The sequence below is a fragment of the Cyanistes caeruleus genome, chromosome 3 (genome assembly GCF_971803275.1).
Source record: "Cyanistes caeruleus chromosome 3, bCyaCae1.hap1.1, whole genome shotgun sequence".
In the NCBI taxonomy this organism is placed as follows: domain Eukaryota; kingdom Metazoa; phylum Chordata; class Aves; order Passeriformes; family Paridae; genus Cyanistes; species Cyanistes caeruleus.
The window spans coordinates 45,701,010-45,722,772 of NC_141703.1; the positions used below are offsets into that span (position 1 = coordinate 45,701,010).

The 21,763-nt window shown below is 33.8% G+C and overlaps 2 long non-coding RNA genes across 4 annotated transcripts in view; one reads left to right on the forward strand and one right to left on the reverse strand.

Moving 5' to 3' along the window:
- Positions 1 to 14,925, reverse strand: part of LOC147654126 (uncharacterized) — a 45,820-nt gene extending 30,895 nt beyond the window's left edge. The window contains exon 1 of the long non-coding RNA XR_015284508.1: positions 14,757 to 14,925. This is a non-coding gene — a long non-coding RNA (uncharacterized LOC147654126). The remainder of the gene's footprint in view (positions 1 to 14,756) is intronic.
- LOC111926153 (uncharacterized) overlaps positions 1 to 19,120 on the forward strand; it is a 30,911-nt gene extending 11,791 nt beyond the window's left edge. The window contains exons 3-5 of one of the 3 annotated variants that reach the window (XR_015284506.1): positions 10,591 to 10,645; positions 15,318 to 15,372; positions 18,415 to 19,120. This is a non-coding gene — a long non-coding RNA (uncharacterized LOC111926153). Of the gene's footprint in view, positions 1 to 10,590; positions 10,646 to 14,782; positions 14,837 to 15,317; positions 15,373 to 15,654; positions 16,758 to 18,414 lie in introns of those variants that run through there. The other 2 variants (XR_015284507.1, XR_002862719.2) reach the window with 2 other exon arrangements.
- Positions 19,121 to 21,763: the final 2,643 nt, after the last annotated feature.

The window sequence follows — 21,763 nt, forward strand, 5'->3', positions numbered from 1 at the left end:
TCTGACACCCATGATATGAAATCTTTCCTTTTTTTTTTATTTAAAACAATAAGATAAAATGTAAATTAACTTGCTACCAGTAGAAAAAAAGATCTGTAGCATGTAATACATTCTAAGGAGCTCTCAAGGAATTAATTCATTGTAAAGGGCAGCATATTCATACCATGAATCAGAGTTCTTCTGTAGTTCTAGCTGAAGGTTCTCTCATAAACAAACAGAAATTTCTCCATACAGGCACATTTTGTTTACTTCCCTGAAATTTCATTTTAATAATTTTTTTTTCTCTTTCCTCAGCATTATTAAAAATAAAATGTAGGCAATTGTTAGTCAGAGACATAAATAAAAGTCAGGAGAGGCCAAAGATAACTTCCATAAGACTAACTTGATTTATTCTATACAGACATTTTTCCATATGTTTTATTCTATGTTTGCTCTTTTCTTGTACTTGCTTTCCATATGGCAATCCCTCCTCCCAAAACCTGTTCCCCTCTTTCAGTAGCATCTGAGGTTTTTGAAGAATGAATGAAAATGTGGGTCTACTGTTAAGATATTTGTAATTATGAATTTGTGAGGACTGGAACTGATGATGAAACTGACTATTTCACTACAAAAATAATAGTAAAAGAGATATTTGAAGTTTAATCTCTTTCAGGTTATTCAGTAGATTTCAGTCTTCATTCAAAACATCCGAGTAAATGGATGAGACCAAGATGTATATTGAAAAAAGAAAATTAATGTATGGTAGCAAATGAACCACTCATTCATGGGGACATACAAAACATCCAGAGTACTTACTTGTATTCATCATTAAAGAATGTCTGTCTTCTACCAGGCTGTAAAATGGATGTCAGGCTTTTTGAATGTTAACACCTTTACTTACTGCTTCACTTTCTGAAATTCTTATTGGACTACTACTACAACTTCCTTGGATTACATTCTCTGATTTTGATTCAGCCTATGATTCTGTCTCAGAGTGCAAATCTTCAGCACGGCATCCTTATATGTCATCTGTGATATTTTACACCATCCCACATGCACCTATTATATTTTTGTCTTATTTTGTGATAATAATGTTCATCCCATTTTTCCTTCTCTGCTTCTAGGTCTTTTTTTTTCCTAACATATTAATTAATTTTTGTTTTAATTTGTCATTATTATTTATTTGTTCAGCCACATTTTTAGAATGTTGTAGGCCAAACTTGTGTTATCAGACTTCTACTAAACTTTACAAGATTACCATTTATTCTTTATGAGAGAAAATAAAAGCATTTATTGAATATCATGTTATAGCAATTTATTTTTCCCTGTCCATCATAGCTTTGAACATTTCCAGGAATGAGGCATCCACATCTTCTCTGAGAAACCTGCTTTAGTGTATCTCACCACCCTCACACTAAAGACTTTCTTTCTAATATCTGACCTAAACCTGCCCTCTTTCAATTTAAAGTCATCACCCCTTGTCCTGTCTATACATGCCCTTGTGAAAAGTCCCTCTCTAGGTCTCTTTTAGACCCCTTTTATGTACTGGAAGGTGTTATAAGGTCTCTCTGAAGCCCTCTCTTTTCCATGCTGAACAGCCCCATCTCTCTCAGCCAGTCTGCCTAGCAGCAAACCCATCTAGTGGAGGATGCAGCAAGACCATCTATAAGGTCACTTACAATCCAAAGCCTTCTACAGTTCTGTGAATACTGGCCTTGGAAATAAGTATTCTGTCCACTGCTTTCCCTCTTGGTCTGGCAATGTCCTCAGGTGTCATATGTATTGTTTCTACTCAAGTGCTAATCTGTATCTCAAGGCTCTTTTACTGATTTCCTGTCCTTTTATATATCTCAAGTACCTCTTTCTTTTAACTGATAGTTTGCCATTTCTCAGAATATCAGTCACAGTTAAACCACTTCATTTCTAATCAAATACAAATGCAGGTTTTAGAAAACATGCTTTAAGATATTAAAACCCACCATAAACTAAAACAAAAAAGTTAATTTTGAAGTTATTTAAGATGCCACTTTGTCTTTTATCCTACTCAGTTCACCTCCTGAATATGAAAAGACAATTGATCAAATATCCCAATTTTTTTTAATTTTTTTTTCTTTTCTCTAGGGAAATAGTATCTTTTGAAAATAATCCACTCTGTGAGCAACAAAAGTTGTCAGCTGACACTGCTCCCAACAAGTTATTTCCACACTGGCAACAACTCTGACAGTAAAGACTTCTTTGTATTTACCAGTCACTGTGTAGCTGAAGCAACTTAAAGCTCTTAAAGACCTGGAAAAAAGAACAAAGTAAAAAAGACTGAAAAGTGATTAGAAAATAGCTAACTAAAAGCTAGTTGTGGTACAAATGTGCTAACTTGTGACTGGAAAAATAACCTGGGATGTTTTTGAGGCATAAAGTAAATGGCATTCGTTCCACCCACAGAGTGTGTTTAAATACCTATTATATTTGATTGAAATAAAAAGCCACTTGGAGATGAAAATCCATCCCACATATTTCAGATGGAATGAATTGCCTTGAAAGAACAAATCATGCTTATCTTTTCCATTTAGTACAAGGTAACTTAGACAAATGCCTTAGATTATGTCCTTACCTCTCAATGACTAAAGTGTAGGTAAGATGAATTCTGTATGACTTCCATGCTGTGAGCAACATTCTGGAGAACATTGAAGTATCCCAGGAAATTACTTTTTGCCATGAATGTAAACAATTTAAATCAAGATCAGCAAGCACAAAGGTATGTTTAATTTGTTATAAAATCTAACAATTTCCTTTGTCTGGTTTGAACAACATTTTTCCTTAAAGCTTCTAATTTTTAGCAAATTATTTTTTTTGTGCATTCATGATTTCATTAACTTCATATTTTTATTTTTCCTTTTTTTAATGATGTAATGACTGGCCACACAGGAACATCATTGAAATACTACATTGGGTTCCAAGACAGATGGCATTAGAAATAGTTTGTTGAACATTATTTCCAGAATTTCTTGTGGTGATGTGTGACCTCCAAAATCTTAAGACAAACAAAAAACCAAGCCTAATTGAAATGAATTGTGATAACAAAATAGAAAAACACACACACAAGTGAAGAAAGAAAAATCTTTTTCTTCTGGTTTGTGAGCCTGTGGTGAACTGAAGGTACTCTGGGGATATACCTGTTAACTACAATACTACTTTTTAAAGTAGCAACAATATAACCTGAAAATTATCTCTAAAAGCATACAAATGCAGCACCTGTGACAAGGAAAGAGGCATTGCCACTAACAAGCAAAACAGGTTTAAAATATCTTGAGGTTTAATATTATAAGAATGGCTACAGCAATCACTTTTTTCTAGCAAGAAATAAACTAAAGAAATTAATAAGCTGCACTTACTACAACTGCTGTTTATAGTATCAGGAGAGAAACCTTTTCTTTACATTTGGAATAAAATGGAGGTCTTTCTTATACCAGATGTATTTATTCCTCTGACTACAATGAATTCTGGTTCAGGCCTTTAATAAGCCATATCATGTATGTTGAGAAGAATCACTATCTGAGTGACTTGTTAATTAATTAAACTGATTTTTTTCCAGGTATAAAACATTCTGTTGCATATAGAATAAATCACATTGTTCATGTTTGATAATTGCAATATAGTTTTCCTGTTAACAAAATGAATAATACTACTCAATTTCTGGCCCTCTTTAATTATTCAGACATTAACAATAAATTATGTTATGCATTAATCTTGAGGTAATATGAAGTAATAATTGACTGACACTGATATATTAGAATACCATCAATATTTTAATTTTATATAGCATTATGTTTCGAATGGCATTCATCACTTGAAACATAAGAATAATTCTGAAATTATTATAAATAAAGTTAGATCATACTAACTTTCATCTATAAAGTACACTTCCAAGTAATCAGCTTTGTTTTTGTTCGCTATCTTCTTGTCTACATCTGCAATATGAAGAACTGCACACGTGGTGAAATTTGAGCTTACACAAAACTTAGTCTATTGGGTCACTCCAACAGGTATTAGGGTGGTTGAAGTTCCCCACCAGGATAAAGGCAGGTGAACCTCAGGCTGCTCCTCTTTGTGTTGAGAAGGCCTCATTCACTGTGTCTCCCTGGTCAGACAGCCTGCAGCAGACACCCACGACAGCATCACTTGACCCTGTGCTTTTACCCTGACCCCAAAGCTCTCAGTTGGCTCCCCTTCTATCCACAGACAAAGTTCTGTGCACTCCAGCTGGTCATTGACATTTCTCCTTGTCTCCCCTGCCTTGTCCTTCCTCGAGCCAATATCCGTCCATCCACTCCTGTCATAGTTTCTGTGATGGCAATAAGATCACAGCCCTGCAGGCATGTGCATGTATCCAACATCTCTTATTTATTCCTGTGCTGTGTGCGTGGGTATAGACACATTTAGTCTGGACCCCCCAATTAAGTTGATTTTCTGACCAAGAAGATGGAATTCCTTCATTCTGCTCTTCAGGTACTCTCCTGCTGACCTGCAATCCTTCCCCTTGCTCTGGGCTTATGGTAGCACTGGGACATTGACACACACATGCAGTTTTCTGAGTTGTTTTAGATTAACAAAGGCAAGAAAGGAACAATTCTAGCTTCACAAGATGAAAAGCTGACATTCTACAGCTTTGAACTCCAAGAACAGAAAGAAGTGAAAGGAAGAAATTTTACTCAGTAACAGAACATTCTGATGAAGACTACTATTTTAATTAACAACAGTCAAATAATTTCAATGCAAAAGTATCTTTGATGAGGGAATCATCATATTTATATTTAGTCTAGAATTATGTCTCTTTTCTTCTGTAAGCCACAATATTATCAGACCTTGCTTCAGGGTCCATCAGCTCATTCTTTAGGGAATTGAATTTGCTTGGCTATGTGTTAGGTGGAAAAAAGAGCTATGAGAGAAAGCCAAAAACAGAGAACAAAGAAGACAAGAAAAAAAGAGTTTCCTTTTATACTGTATTCACTTGTCAGGATCTTCTTTATTAGCAGTTGAAGAATGACATGTAAGCATAAACACTACCTGTCCTATCTTGTCTTCTTTATTAGTTCTATTTCTGGAGACTTTCTCTATTGCAGTGGATTGTTGTAGGATTTTAGTCACTTAAATGACATAGAATTCATTTTCTGTGATTTATGTTATTTTTTCTAAAGTGCACTAAATACAAGAAAAACAATTTTAAGTGCTAGAGATGTTTTGTCACATTCTAGTTAAGAAAAAAATCAAGTTTATGACAGTTCTTTGTCTAAAGATAATAAAAGTCGTCCCTGAAAACATATTCTCAATTATATTGTGAGTTGCATTAACTAGTTAAATAAATAGTTTCAAAGGTCAGAGTAGATTCTTGCATGCAATTTCAAGGTCTTTTCTGTGTTTAAAAGGCTAGAGAATAATAGGTTTTATTGTACTGTCAGAAGAGCACAATATGTTTTAAGAATTAGTACTCTAAATAACTTTGTACCTTTTTAAATAATGCAGTAGTTGTATTTCAATTATACAGCTGAGTGAAGATCCTTGAGGATCTTATTTTGTCAAAAGACATCTTTTACTAACATAAGTAGATTATTGCCTCCTAATTTATAAATATTGCACTTTTCTGCCACATAAGTGACTGAAGAAATTTAACAAAACCCTGCTGTACACGAGCGAAATAAAAGAAACATTTTCTTCCTCGGACAAAAGATTTTCTTTCTGTGTGAGACTGGAGACAAAATTAAATTTGAAAAATTCATCAGCTTCTGAGACTTCTTCCCCTCGGCAGAGGTCAAGTAGGCCTCTCTATTTACCTACATAGTCATCCATAACTCTTTGTATTAAATTAACTCATTTTTACTGTTCTAAAATTTTCATCTCTAGTAGAGATGAAAAGCTGCAACAACACTCTAAATTAAAGAAGGTACCTTGTGGGGAAAATTGCCATGTGCTATTAAGAATGCCTTTGTTAAGGCTGGTGTCTCCAGATAATATTTCTACCTTTGGGTTCGGTCTTAGTTTTGCCTTTGGTCCTCTTAGCTGCCTGTGAGATCAATATCTCTCAGTTGACCAGTCTGTTTCTCTAGCCAAACCTCAACTAGACTGGGGAACTGAACCAGCCAAATGGAAAAAAAAAAAACAACCAAAACAACCAACCAACCTCCCCCCCCTCAAAAAAAAACACCAAACAAGCAAATAAACACAAAAACCCAAAACCACCAAACCCCAAACAAGCAAACAAACAAAACCCTTAAAAAGCCCCACAAAAAAAACCCCACAAAAACCCTAAAAAGTCAAAAACTCAAAAACCCCAAACCATCCAAAACAACCATAGTTTTCTTATCTAGTTTGGTATGTGCCTGCCTAAAATTTCTGCTGGAATAGTGGAAGATGCTTTAGAAGCGCAAGAACAAGCAACCAGAGAAAACTAAAGCCTGTGGTGGCCAAAAGCAGTGTTACCATCATAGAATTTCAAGTGAAGTTGTGCCATCAATACAGACATTTCTGTACCCACTTTTTCCTACTTTTCCTTCTAATATATCTTGTTATTCCAGTTTCTAATTTTGCCACAAACCCCGAGAATAATTAAAAACTTAATAGTACTCTCTTTGTTAACATAATTTTTGTTCTAAACTAATACACTTCTTGTTTAAATGGTTGCATTTACAGCATAATTTAAACTTAAAACACTTTTTATCTGTAATCAACTTGAATTGCTGCTTCTGGTTCAGATCTGGAGAGGAACTTTTGTGTTGGCAGCTGGTCTATTTTTTCCACCTATACCCATCTAATAAAATTAGAATTTATTTCTATTTATGAAAGAAAATGTCTCCTTCCAGAATTTCTGTGCTAAGAGACAGCTGAGAAGTTTCTAAAGTATTTCTTGTTTTGCAAATTGATCAATTCAAGAGAAAGAAAAATAATCTAAATAACTTTTAGATCTTAATAACTGTTAAATATCAAGGAAACAAAAAGTATGCAAGATGTCATATCCTGTGTAGCTACAATTGAAGCAAAGTTGATCATGAAGTTGGGACTGATTTCAGTAAGCTAATTTAAACTCCAAATATATTTTTTACGTGTACTTACATATACACATTCTAATATATGTGTATATATAGTCATGTTTTTAATTGCATTAGTTTATATACACAATCTTTCCAAGAATAATTTTTCCCCTTTAAAGTAAAAAAATTAAAATAAAAACCATTGTCTCATATGACAAGTCTATCCTGCAAGGCTTCTGTTGTTAAAAATTTTATTTTTAACATGGTGACTGAAAAATTAAATACAATAGCTAATATTTTTAGACATTGAAACCTATCTGGTACTAAATATACTGCTTGATGAAATTTATCTTCTCAACTTGATATCAGGTCTTGAGCCTGTCATACTAATGATTTTTGCACTTCTAGATTATATGTGTGTATGTGTGTGTGTGTGTGTGTGCGTGTGTCCGTGTCTCAATGTGTGGCTTCAACAGTTCCCTAAAGATTAGAACTGCTTTCAATATTATAATTATGATTTATTTAGAATAATAAAACTCTTAGTGTTGCAAGGCACCTTAAAGATTATCTAGTTGCAATTCCCTTGCCATGAACAGGGGTACATTTTTTTAAATCATATTTCTTCATCCAGCATCCAGCCTGGCCTTGAACATTTCCAGGGATGAGGCATCCACAGTTTCTCTGGGCAGCCTGTTCTAGTACCTCACCACTCTCACAGTAAAGGATTTATTCCTAATATCTAATCTAAACTATTCTCAGTTTGAAGCCATTCCCTGTGTCCTGTCATTACATGTCTTTGTAAATAGTATTTCATCCTTCTTGCAGGCTCCCTTCAGGTACCAGAAGGCTGCAATTAGGTCACCCCTAAGACATCTCTTTTCCAGGCTGAACAACCCCAATTCTCTCAGCCTTTCCTCATAGGAAAGGTGTTCTATCACTGACTCCTACAACAGAGGGGTTCAAGGTTTCCTCTAAAGTTGCAAATGCATCTTCTATTTTCTTCTATATTGTCATTCATTAACAGTGAGGAGTGGTCAGATATCTATGAAAGTCTTGAAAAAACCTTCATGGAGTTCATGGAAAATCAGTGTTATGCTGTGAGTCACTGTGCTCTGCAACTATGACAAGACTAGTCCAAATAAAATAGATTGATGTTCAATAACCTTAAATTTGTTTTGAATTCTATTTGAATTCTGTACTTTCTGGGTTAATGTCTACTGCCTTCCTTTTTCTCTTTTGTGGTATTGGAATATTTGAATGGGAGGAAAGGAAAGTATATCTGAAATACTGACTAGAAAAGTTACTGTCATTCTAGAAAAGCGATTTTAAAAAGTCCTACGTAAAACTGCCTCAGGAACTTTGTTTATTAAATTGTCTCTGGCAGATAAATGCACAGTACACTTCTCAGACTCATCCAGGTTTTAAGTCCATTTGATAGAACAGATATGGACAAGAAGTGATAAATGCACATATTCTAATATATTTAAAGAAATATTGTTATAGATATAAATTCTCCATCTAATTTCTGGATTTTCTGCCTACCACAAAACATTCTCAAGCAGACTGATCTAATCTCAACAAAGAACATCATTTATCAGAGTAATGCAAGGCAGTAAACAAGAAGTCTTAAGAGTAATATATTTGTGTTATTTTTTCTGTGAAACAAAAAAACCTTCAAAATTGAACTGAACACTGAGAACTGGTCTAATTGAATAAAATTCACTTGAAATTAGCTAATTATTTCCATGTATTGTTGCCCTAAATTTTTGAGTTTGTCCAGTTTATAACTCACACTATGTGACCACTTTTCACACATTTTATGTGTGAGCATGGACTATTTCCTTGAGCTAAATGTTTTTTTGTTTTTTGTTTTTTGTTTTTTGTTTTTTGTTTTTTGTTTTTTGTTTTTTGTTTTTTTTCCAAGGATTCCTAATTATCTGTATAAATACTTGGGGATATTTGTTTGTCTTTAAATTATGTGGCTAGTATAGTGTCGGTGAATACATTACATTTAAGACTCCTAAAAATTATTAAAGTTACAGATAGACTCTGTCATATTTAATTAATGATAAGGATAGATGAAACAGCAGTCTGGGAACATTGTTTCACAATCAGTAGTGTGATAACTTACTGAAAAGTCATTTTGTAAATGAGGAGTTATTTAAAAATCTTCTTTACAAGTTTCTATCCATCAAAATATATAATATTTGCATTTTCCTTTTGTATACACAGGGCTTATATGATAATGCAAAGCGTCTACCATTCACAAAATGATTAAAAGAAAAAAAAAAAATTAACAACTCTGGAAAGGAATGTAACATTGTCAATTTTAAATCAGGGAATTCAGACATTTTAGTGCTGTACTCTCAGTCATTGTAGAAAGGTCATCCCAGATGGTGCAGATGACGCACATGGCAAACAGGAAGGGAGGCAGAAAGCAGGTTTGAAGATAAGAGAAATAACACCTCATCAGTAAGTCTGAGTGGTGTAAAAAATACCTTAAAAATTATTACGTTTTTAAGTTATACAAAACAGAAGAATCCCCTGGTATGCTGCTTTCTTCTTTGAGCTACATGAGATGTGTTAATTCAAGTGTGGCTTTACACAAGGGCTAGAAAGAAGAGAAATGCAGGAACATTACTACAAATTGGCAATGAGTAGATATATTGCCTGGATAGGACATTACAAGGTAATGGCCAGGGTGAAAATACAACAGCTGTGTTTTGCTTTGAATGGAGGGGGAACTGAAATGCAAATATATAAATATTACTACTTTTATGTTAAAGTCTGATGTGAGTTATACAGGTGCCCTAGAGCCTTAGAACCATCTGGGTACTATGCTAGCTTGACAGGCTATGGGCAGAAACAATAGGCCTGCCAAGAAAAATAACTGAAAGCAATCTGTGTTTTACCAGCCTGAAAAAATAGCATAGCTTATTTTTCAAGTGCAGTCCTCAGTTCATTATAACATTCTGTTGCTTAACGATATTATCTGACTCCATGTAAAGCAACCAATTAAAGAAGCTAGTTAGGAGCCCTGTGTACATCAGCTGCAGGCTGCAATTTGTCCTAGAAATCAGATAGAAATAGATGTAAACTGATATGAACACAACTGCATCCCTTCCACTGGTTATTCTTTTTAGACCACCCCCCCACTCCCTGGTCTCAAGAGATCAGGTGTGGCATTGTCAAAAATTTTAATGCATTTATTCTAAACCATTTTTATTTTCAGGAATGGAGTATGTGCCTTGAGACTGTCAGCTTAATTCTTGCCTGGTACAAACTGCCATAGCTACCAATTTAGAGTTTGCTCTCTATAGATGATTATTTTCCTGCTATGAATCTTCTGTCATTTCATTTCTGTTACAGTGAAGTTCAAGTACCTCTTTCTGTAGGACATGTCCTTCTCCACAAGCAATACACTCAAGATTCTTGGACAATATAATTAGTTATATTAATATTAATTACATTTAAACAATCCTGGCTGCATCTTGATCCTTATGAATATTCAGGAAAATTAGTTCCTTGATTAAGAGTATTTTTTAAATAGAAATCATAGAGATATTTCAGAAAAACTTATCTATTGTTACAGTGTGGAGAGAGGCAGCCCATTGAGAAGACAAAGCAGACATCATTTATAATTACAGGTAATTTTACAATTTATAGTCTAATTTATTTTTTCCTGGAGACTGTTTAAATAAGAAATCTGAAACTTGGAAATTTAGTAGCAATTATGTATATTTCCAGGGTCACCTATGACTATTTCTAACATTTCCCTGCAAGCTTTTGTCATGCTTCAATAGAAGTTTAGGTCTAAAGATGAGGAAGTATCTCTGTATTATGTAATAAAGTTCCTACAGTCCTGCTAAATTAAGTCAATATGAATTGTTCCAGTTCATTCTGTAGATCGAGCCCAAGGGTCTATTTACTCATGTTTCTAAAAATTAGATGCCATTTATAACAATGTCATTCTTTCTATCTTGTCAAAGTCCTTTTTCTTACAGCCACTACATTGTACTGTATATTTTGCTTCCAAATGTTAGCACTCCATTGCTTTTCCCTTCTGCACACAGTTCACTAGGAAAAAACCACAGAGCAACTAGAGAGAATGAAACAAACCTGTTCTGAGAGCTGGAGAAGCTCAGATGTACAGGAGGGGGAAATGGAAGTTTTAGAGTCCCTGTAATGGCAGTTAATATGTAATGAATACCATGACCACAGAGTGTGGACCTGCTCTAAACCATCCTTTTCAAAGGTGCATAATGTCATCATCTTTTCATATCTGAAAGAACAAAGGGGAATCTGTGCTGGTTTCACTGCTGGGTGGATGCAGTACATCTCACAATTCTCTCTTTTGCAGTTCATGTTCTAGTCATGGTTAAAGGGAGCCTATTCATCTTTCCAGTAGGCATTTTTCTGTATAACCATTGTATCTCTAGTTTGACATCACTTTTCAAGACTAGCCACTGCATTATCTTTTCTCCATCCTACTGGCAGTCTGTCATGCTGTATTCCTGTAGAAATCTTTTCTTTGTTTTCTTAACTTTTATGTTTCCCCCATTTTTCTATTTACAGTGGGTCTATTTTTTCCTCCTTTTATTTCCTGTACTTTGTTTATATTATATTTATTTTTTGTTATAATGTTTTATCATCTCCTGTTTTTTGACAGCACGTAGTCAGCAAGATGCCAGTTGCATTTTGGGGGTTTCTAAGTATAAGCCAATGCTGGATGATGTACATTATACTAGGAGTATTTTTTTTCAGATTTCTGTTTATTATCATCTTTCAACCTCAGTATTTACACATTTTTTTTTTATGCAAGTTGCATTAGTTGAGACTCTTTAACCTCTATTTATAAGAATCAAACCAGTTCTTGCACATATTAGAATTTTCAAAACACTGTAGTCTTGTAAAGTCTATAAATAAACAAATTGTATGTCCCTTCTTATTAGCAGCAAAGAACATTCAGATTTGCTGCAAGTAGTCCAACATGTCTGCAACAGTACAGCTGATGCAAATGTTTTGATTTGCAGATGAAACTAATTTGCTGAAAATACAATTAAATTACAGTAGGCAGTTGATCCAAGTTATCACTGAAGATCTGAAGTTACAATCTACTCTGAGCTGTTTGCAATTGAAATACTGAATAAATGAATGTAGATAAAGAGAATATTACTAAGTAGAAGCAACATTCTAAAAAGCAAGAGTTTTAAAGACATGTAGAAAACATGGTGTACTATCATTCTTTTATACTACCTGTGTGCTGGTCTCCTTACCTTAGTTTTTGGTTTTAAAAAAATTTAAATCTGCTTTAAAAATTGATGTTTGAAAGGAATGAGAAGCTTTCCAGAGGTTTGCTGCTCATATCTCTACTGACAATATCTCTACTGGTTTTGCAGTACGATTTGCAGATTCCATCAAAAAACACATCTGAACTAGACATTATGTCAATATACAGGATGACACTTTCTCTTAAAGATTTTAGAGATCCTCTATAAAAAAGCTACTAACTTTTTCAAGCTTAGCAGCCTGAGATCCTTATCTTATATTCATTCAGAGCAAATGTCCTATATTATCTGTTCTGTAGCATCTGTTGGAACAGCCTGTTTTATTCCATCAGCTCTAAAGGAAAGTTAAACCTTGAAGTCAGACTCTGAACCTAGATTATATTAACTGTCTCATTTGATGAGGAATTTCTATTGTGACCAGAACTGAAATGTGATCAAGAATCTTCTATAGCCATGAGAGTGTTTATATTACAGACCACACAAATTTATTAAAGTGCACATTACCCCACAGAAATTCCACACAAAATAAAACCCTGAGTTATAATAAATCACTCTTTTAGCCACTCAGCTCCACAGCGGATCCTCCATGACACTGCAGTAATTTCATACCAAATCTAAATACAACACCATATTCATATTTAGATACAGTGATATTTGGAATAAGATAAGGTCTCTAATTGGAAAACAATATATTTTATTAGATCAATTTACATGGGAAATACTGAGAGATTGTCAGATATGCTAGATACTTTTATTCAAAGTTTTAGCATTACTTCGTGGTCTGAAAACAATCAGACTTTAATCAAACCAATTTCCAGAGCTGATTATTCCCCAAAAAGGCTGGGCTGTGTAAAGGCTACCCTTCATTTAATCTACTGAGCCATTAGCTGAAGTGTCATAGAACATTTAATTGCTATGAGAAAGAAGCAGCATGTGGCAAGAGAAAAGAAACACTAAAACAAAACAAACTCAGAAAACCCTTATTCATCAATATAACAATTACTCAGATTGAACTCTCAAGGAGTGACAGAAAATGACCACTCATAAAGGTAAACCTTCATGAAAGTTTTGCTAATTGTCTAAACAAATACAGGGAAGCATTCAGAGTTTTTAATGACTTAAACTTCTACCTGAAATTAGAAGCAGGTGGTGGGAAAGGCAAAGGACAAAAGGAATTTCCTGTGGGAAACTACTGAATGCAGGGACTGCTACACTCTGCAATGTGAGGATTGACTTCTTGCTTATTAAGATCGTGTACCTCAATGCCTTTAAGGAAATTCCTCCCTGAAAAGGATTTGATGCTTTGCCTCTGAATGTGTGTTCAAAGATGGATGGATGGTGCTTTTCAGTGGAATAAAATGAACAGTAAGATAGGAGAACCTGCTACCTAAAATTTTATTTCTTATAACTTCATCTGCCTTTTTTACTATTTTTCTCTCTTTTATATCTAATGCAATTTTTATAAGCATGGTTCTTCCATGTCTGGGGACATTATTTTAATGAAGTTAACTTTGAGGTTTTTTTGTACCGCAGAAATGAATCTTCATGTTCCTCATAGACAGGTTTCCTACTGTCTGTAGATTTGGAAGGGAAAACCCTAAACTAGTAATGAAAAATCTACTTCTAGAGCATTATTTCTCAGTTCTTACATCTAAAACACAACTAGAATGGATCAGGAAAGTTAATTTGGTTTCAAAAATACTTAGCTTGCTTATACAAAATAAAGCAAAGAAAATCCCAATCTTTACATTTGCATTGCATTCTATTCTCGTTCAACTAATCTTTGCCAGCTCCTGAAATATAAGAAAAAAAATAACTAAACTTACTCATTCTATGCTCTTGCTTTCATAGTATATACAATTTGGTTGTTGATTTCTTCAACTAATAGATCACCACCTTGAAAAGGCTGAGAATCATTCACTAAGAAAACCATCAGTGACTCTATTCAGCTGATTTATGACAGTCTTTTGCATAAAATAACTTTGTACAACAACTGTGTAATTCTGTAACAAATTCCTCAATTTTATCAGGTAAGCACAGAAATTGCTTAAATGCCTTTTAACAAAGAAGCTAGTTCAAGCTTGGCTATGGAGGTTTATATTATAAACAATATTAATAATTCTCTTATCTCTCTTTTACATCTTTAAGAAAAACTGCTCTCTGGGAAATAATGTCAGCTTTCAAAATGTAAGCTTATTTTAAGATTTTTTGAATCATCTTGTCATAGGTAGATATGACTTCTTTGTAACTTTGCTTCCTTAGAATGCTGCAGGGCTTGTAGGAAACAAACCTTGAGGAAAGAGGGGGAAAGAGATCCCTTCCTCCATCAACCATCAGTAAAATTGTGTGTTTTTTAGAAAAAAAATTCAGAAATGGAGTATTTAAAATTGATCAATCCTTTTCAAAAGCATATAAAGTATGAACAAGATTTACTTCTAACAGAAGAACACTTTTCATTTCCCTTGCTTACCTTCCCTGCCTTTCCTTTTTCCTCAGATTCTTTGTTATAGTCCAAAGAGAATAAAAAAAAGTGCTGAAATTCTTCTTCTGTAGTTCTCCAAAGATAAAAAGTTCTACTTAAGCTTGAACCATAGGCTGCAGCTGTGGCTTCTGTTGTTCTGGAATCCAAGGTTCAGAGTGGTTCACTGTCCTTCTTGGAGATTTTTTTTGTCCTTCTAAAATTTATCTTTGAACTATGAATAAGCCTAAGAAAAAGCAAAACAGAACAAAGTTTCTTTTATGAATAAAGCTTAAGTATGCAGAAAATGGGGAAAATAATGTACTGTTTTTCTGATTGACTTCTACAGTAAGGATATACACTCAGAAGATAAAAATAAGAAACCTAAAAAACAAGACAGCTGAGTTTCATCAGTATTATAACTTTATACTTACATATGTGTACAATGTTTTCATGGTTACAGAAACTTCGTGGTTTTATTGATAATGCTAGTAATATTTTTTTTTATTACTGAGATGATTTTCTATAATTTATAACAATTTCTAACACATTCTAATTTATTCATTTTCTCAGGAATGTTCTTGTTGAGTTCCTGATTTAAAATTCATTTATGGAAGGATTAAATTTAGTAAGTAATTTCCATAAGTATATGTTAGTTTTAAGAAATGAAAAGTAGACTCAATAAAGTTATATTTTTACTCGGTAATTTTCTTCTTTGTGCAAGATACAATTTTGAACAATGTTGGTGTTAAAGTAATCCCGTCTCTATTAAAAGACAATTTAAGAAGGAGGAACTAGATTAAGATCTTGGATAGGAGTAGGAATTTAAGATACAGACTGCTTGAATTTCTAAAATACAGTCTTAACTTTCAACTTTTCCTTCTGTTTTTCCCATTGATTATTTGTGCAGCAATAGCCTCCAAAAGACCCTAGAGGGAAATCTTTCCTAGCTTGGAAAGCAATAGTGAGTCCAAGATCTTGTGACTGCAAGAAAATGGCCGAGTTGATATGGATGAAGTCAGTAAGAGCCATTTTCATATTCAGTTTAGATTTTTAAATTTCTCCAAGCCAGCAAAAAAAAACCAAACCCAGCACTGTCCAACTAAAATTTCTCCTACCTTAACAGAGAAAAAAATTATTTTCTTTCAAAGCAAATACTATCATCACAGTGATTTATGCATTATAGAATGTATGATGATTGATAGAAGTCAAGCTTGAAAATGAACCTTCACCAACACATAGAAGTCACTTTGTTTTATGACTAGTGTTTTATAGAAAGGAGATTTTTTAAGTCATTATAATTAAGGAGAATTTTAATGCTGAAAACAAAGCACTAACTATGTTCCTCGTTTCTTGAAAACTCCTTATTTCTTTAAATATTTAAAAAAAAATAAATTAAAACTCACTCAAGAGATTTATAGTTCCCAGAAAGACATTTTATGTACAATATTTAAAACAAGTTTAAATGTGGGGGTTGTTTGTTTCTTTGTTTGTTTTAGGGAACAAATGTTGTTTTTATTTGAGGGTTGTTGCATTTTTTCCCCCCTACTATTTTTATGACTGCTTAAGTTGTGGTACAACTAGTAACAAGATTGGATTCTTCACTGCTGTGATTTTTGTTGTATAACGAAAGGCAAAAAATCGGTATACACAAATGACAACGCAGCCTTCCCCTTTTACAGTTACTAGCTCTTGGAGAAATAAATATTGCAATTTGTCTTTCCTCAGCTTCACTGTTGTGAATTACTTCATTACTTCCCTTAGAGATAATATTTTTTCCCAACAGCTGTTTTAATGCATAAATTGATTTTTTTGATTTTGAATACTGTGCTATTGATAGTTTGTAGAGTCTGATGGGTGAAATAGAAATTAAACGTAAAGTTGGTTGGACAGGTAACAATCTCATTTATGTCCTACGAGACCATCTAATTCCAGAAAAATTGAAGTATGTTGCTCAGTCAGGGTTTGCATTTATTTTGCTTTTGATCTAAAGAAAAGTGAACAAACTAAAAAGAATTGATGATTAAAAAATGCCTGGGCTCAGATCTCACAGACTAAGCAGTCCTGGTTAACTATTAAAAAAAAAAAGTAAAATTACCTCTTCAAATTTTCAGGTTGCCATGCTTTTGTAAAACATTTTTCTAAACAATACATTAGAAATTTCTTTAAATTATTGTGGAAAAAATAATAAAGACAAGTCAATATTTTTTTTTTATTATTGTTCTTCCCATCTATCTACCAGAGGCAAGCATGGTTTGGCATTTGAAAATCTTAACATTGTCACTATTATTCCACTGCTGGCAGCTCCATTTCTTGTGAGATATATATATATATATATTTCATATATTCCAGACCAGTGATTTGTTCTCCCATACCTTCCTTATAAAATCTGCTCTACATAATAATAAATACATGAATAAAATGTAAGATGCTATTTTTAAATTTCTTTTTTATAAAATGAAAACGTATTTCTTTAAAATTAATATATTCTAAACCATAGATATTTCAACTGAGTTGAATTTAAGGAAAAGTCAAAACATAACAATTCAGTGACTCGGAAAACATTACCTTTGTTTTAAAAAAGCAGGAACCTGATGTGCTTAATGTGGCATGACTTTTTTTCTTAAGGGTTCAAGTATCTTTTTGGATTAACATCTTATCTCTGTAATACGTTTTTTGAGTATCCCAGTTCTTATCACAATGAATTAGATCGGCAGCATCTTGGCTAGTAAGTGATTTTTTTAATTCCATGCCTTCTATGCCTCCAGAGACATAAGATACTGCTTGAGGAAAAAGCAAGACTCATGAAACCTCCCAAAAATTTGGTGAAAAACAAATGTAACAAAAATACTTTCTACGCAGTTTCCACTGATTTCTTTTATTTCTACAAGAGTTTTCTTCACAATCTTTCAAGGAAATTAATTGATTTCAATGGGTGTCACTTTCTGCTCCTATTTCTTATAATAAGCAAATTTCTTCCAAACCTCCTGGGAATTTAAATATAGCCAATATTACCTAAGAGTGCTTTCAGTACATTTCTGTAAGCTATCTTGATATAACCCGAAGATGAGTGATTCAGGTCTTAGTTTCTTATGAATATGGACATTGTCCTCACAACACTGCTTTAAGTATTGCAGTCTATCTTCCTACAAGGCAAAATAATAAAATTTGGGCATATAATTACTTAGCGACAAAGCATAATCAATTTTTTTTTTATTGGTCTATTTTTCTTATGATTTTAACTTTTTTAATAGAGTATTTATAAAAATACATTGCCAGTTTACATACAGATAAGGACAGTAAAACTGTTGAGATAAAACACAGATTAAAAAAAAATAAAAAAATACCAAAAACTTGCAAATTTCGGTAAAATAAACTGGTGTCCTGGTTCTGGCCAGGAGAGGGTTATTTTTTGCACTGTCCAGGTGGGGGCATGGCTAGAAAACTGAGGTTTTTCTGTGCCACGCCTTGTCATTGTCTGGCGAGAAGAAGAGAATCTACTCGGGAGAAGGGGTGGTTTATTCCTTTTGGTGGAATAAACCTAGGCAGGACAGTCGTGTATTGTCTGTTGTCAGGGGGTTTCCTAGGTCAATCATTCATCTCTTCTACCCTCCGTTCCCGGTAATTTTTACTTATCTCAACCTGTGATCTTTGCCTTTTGTCCCTCCAGTTCTCTCCCTGCTGCAGCAAGGAGGAGGGGGAGAGGAAAGTGGTGAACGCCCAAGCAAAGCATGGTTTGCAGACACAGTGGAAGCACTAAACTGGGAGTGCTGTCGCTAAACCACGACATCTGGATACATGTATATAGACAATATGGAAAGGAGAGAAAGATGCACATACAAAATTATGTTGGGCTTAAGTATTTCAGAAATTATTGTTCGGTAATTAGAATGAAACAAAGTTCCAAAAGTCATAGATCAGTATGACTTTATAACCATATAACTTTATAACCAAATAACTTTGGTTACTTTTCCATAATTACTTATCTTGCTCTCAGTGAATCTCTAAACATACTTCCAGAGCAAGATTCATCTCACCTAAGCAAGGTGCTGGCAGGGAAAATAGCAGTGTCTGAGCTTATCACCTTAATAATTTTTTGTAATCAATAAGTAAAAAAAGCCAAATCAGAACAACTTTTTAGATTTGGTTCCGTAGGAGATATCTGCTTTAGAATGAGGTCAGGCATAGTCTAATGAAAATTTTTTTCCCCCACTATAAAGGAAAATTTAGATTATGAGCTTGCATTAGTTGTATGTAGTTCAAATACCTACTTTTGATCATATGAATTGTGTTGTATGTTGTATTGTGTATGTACATGTTACAATCACTGTAGCATGGTTTTGCTCACAGTTTTGTCTGCATCTCTGATGTATTAAACGGATTTTAAATAATCAGTCTGTTCTTAATTTCATTGTTTTTCTTTTGAATTGATTATACCTACAAGAATGTTAGTAGATATATTTGGTAGAAGTGCATAAGACAATCCTGTGTTTAGGACATAGGCATCCCACTAATTTTGTGAAGGTAAGGAGAATGATCCCATGTGGATATGGTAGTACATAATTATCTATCATGTGGAATTTATATTTTTCTGCCAGGCATCTGTTAATAGCTGCAGGGAAGTGATGAGGCCAGATAAAGAGGACACTTGAGCATGAGCCAGGGCACTCCATTTAATATCTCACTAGTGTCACTTTTGCTACCTGCTGCATATCTAACCTCTCTGGCCCTAATTTCTTTTCTTGTTTGCATTTTTTTGTTAGTTTTTGTTTTGTTTTTTTTTAACAGTTCTTCACAGTTCACAGCAGAAAAGAGGTCTGCCTTAGGGTTAAGTCTTTATGCAGCACAGAAATAGTAATTGTATGCAATACATTGTATTAAAAACTTCTTTGATGGAATATCTAGCTTATGGGACTGCCCTCTAAGATGAGTCTTGTAGCAGCTGCAGCATTAGAAACATAAGCCCCAGGTGCAGAAAATGTGTTGTGCTAAATGAGCCAAGTGATCTAATCAAAAGGAACTCTGGATCTATTAAAGGGAAGATCCGTTAATGACAAGTCCCTGGTGTAAATGAGGTCACTTCACAGCCTTTCACAGCATAAAGTAGAAATCAATTTCATTTTAGGAATAATAAAATATGAAAGAACCTCGTTTTGTCATTAGAATGGACTCTTAGAGATTGAGATTATATTTTCTTTTAAGGTGAACTTACAGGAGCTGTGCATAAAATGTGCATAAAAATGAAGTGCTGGAGATATTTGTAATATTTATAATGTTTTAAACTTAATACCATTTACATACATTGTTATTGTTAACAGCATATTGTTATTGTCATTGTTAAGAGCATATGTAAAACAAAGGTATTTCTGAACTGGAGCAGTTCAGAACTGGGAGTTTTGTTCAATTTCTCCTTCCTGTTTTGTATTCATGACTTTAAATATTGCAGAGCTGTTCTTGCTGCTTCTCATTCTGCTGAATCAGCTCTTACAGAAGCATCATTGTTCTTGGAGACTGACATAGGTTACAGACTGCTTAAGAAATGTGAATTAGGTGCACTGGTGCATAGGAATGAGCAGAAGAACTTGAAAGCTTTTTTTTTATTATTTTGTCCAATCAACTCTGCCTGTCTCTGTAGTGTCTATATCCAAATTAACCCCAAGCTTCAAAGAGTTTTAACAAAGCTTCAAAGCAGGCAATTTATGCATCATTATTACCCTATTTTAAAAGTAAACCTCTTACTTCAGGGTATAAACATTCTTTAAAGAGGGATTGAAATCCAAAATAAAATTCCAAGAAATTTAAATCAGCGGTGAAAAACCTGATAATCTCTATCCTACTAATGTTTTGGTTTTTTTCTTTATCGCTTTGACACAATGTGCTTTGCATTTCTTTTCAGGGTCATTTGGCATATCACATAAAGTACAGCGAGGTGCATATTCCACATAAGTCTGCAGATCAGTTCAAGAGGTCACTATACAGTTTCAAGCTTTCATTTCCATGCAGAAAAAATGAGAGCAATTAAGATGAAAAATCTGACATTATATAGTTGTACCTCTGCAGGACAAGTATTCTGCTGTGTAAATTAAGTGGGCCACTGCATGCTATCTCTATGAGATTAAAAGTTACTGCAGAGAATACAGACTTATGGGTTGTCCAGCGCTCCCCTCTTTATGGTTACATATCAGTGAAAATCAGCATTCATCCTGCATTCCCAGGACCCCTTCTTAAATGTCCATGTTTCTTCTGATAAAGAAGCAAGTCATATGAATATCCATGCTCCATTTGCATTTGAACAGAGTGAGACATGATTAACAAGTGATGTTACATACTTTTATCCTTATGGTGCTATTCAGTGGAATTCAGCATTCAGGTGGCAGAGTGCATTTTTCTGTAATGATTAACATCCGTATGGTTCCAAATACATCAGTATTTCCAAATCACAATGTGTCTGTTGCAGATGGGCTTAGTCAAATAACTTGGTGTCTGTACAAGTACAACATAACTGTCTGAATGAGGATGTACCTCTGGAGATTTTTCATCAAGTGACCAGACTGGTACAATACTGATACAACCCTTTACTATTCACTGATGATAGAGAGTGTGAGTATTAGAGGTATCTTAATGCTCTGACCAGAGAGAGATGCAATTTTCTGAACACGTGTTATCTTATTTAAATGTGATTTCCCAACATTCTGAGCACATATTTGAAATTTAAATATAAACAATTAAAAATCAGCCGTGACTACATTTTGAGAAAATACTAATATTTGAATTTACTGTAAGGAGATTGAATTATAGCAAATCAGTTTAAGACCCTTTAAATGGTAAGTGAGAATACCCACAGAGGAGTTTGATGCAGTTAAACCTATCAATTTTAAATTTATTTTTCTAAAAAATTCAGATTGACTGATGATCCTCCATGAATCAAATTCATTTTTGCATGAAAAGTACAATTATATAATGATATGAGTCTAGATTGGAAATGACCTCCAGATGCCCTCTGTGGAAAGCAGAGCTTT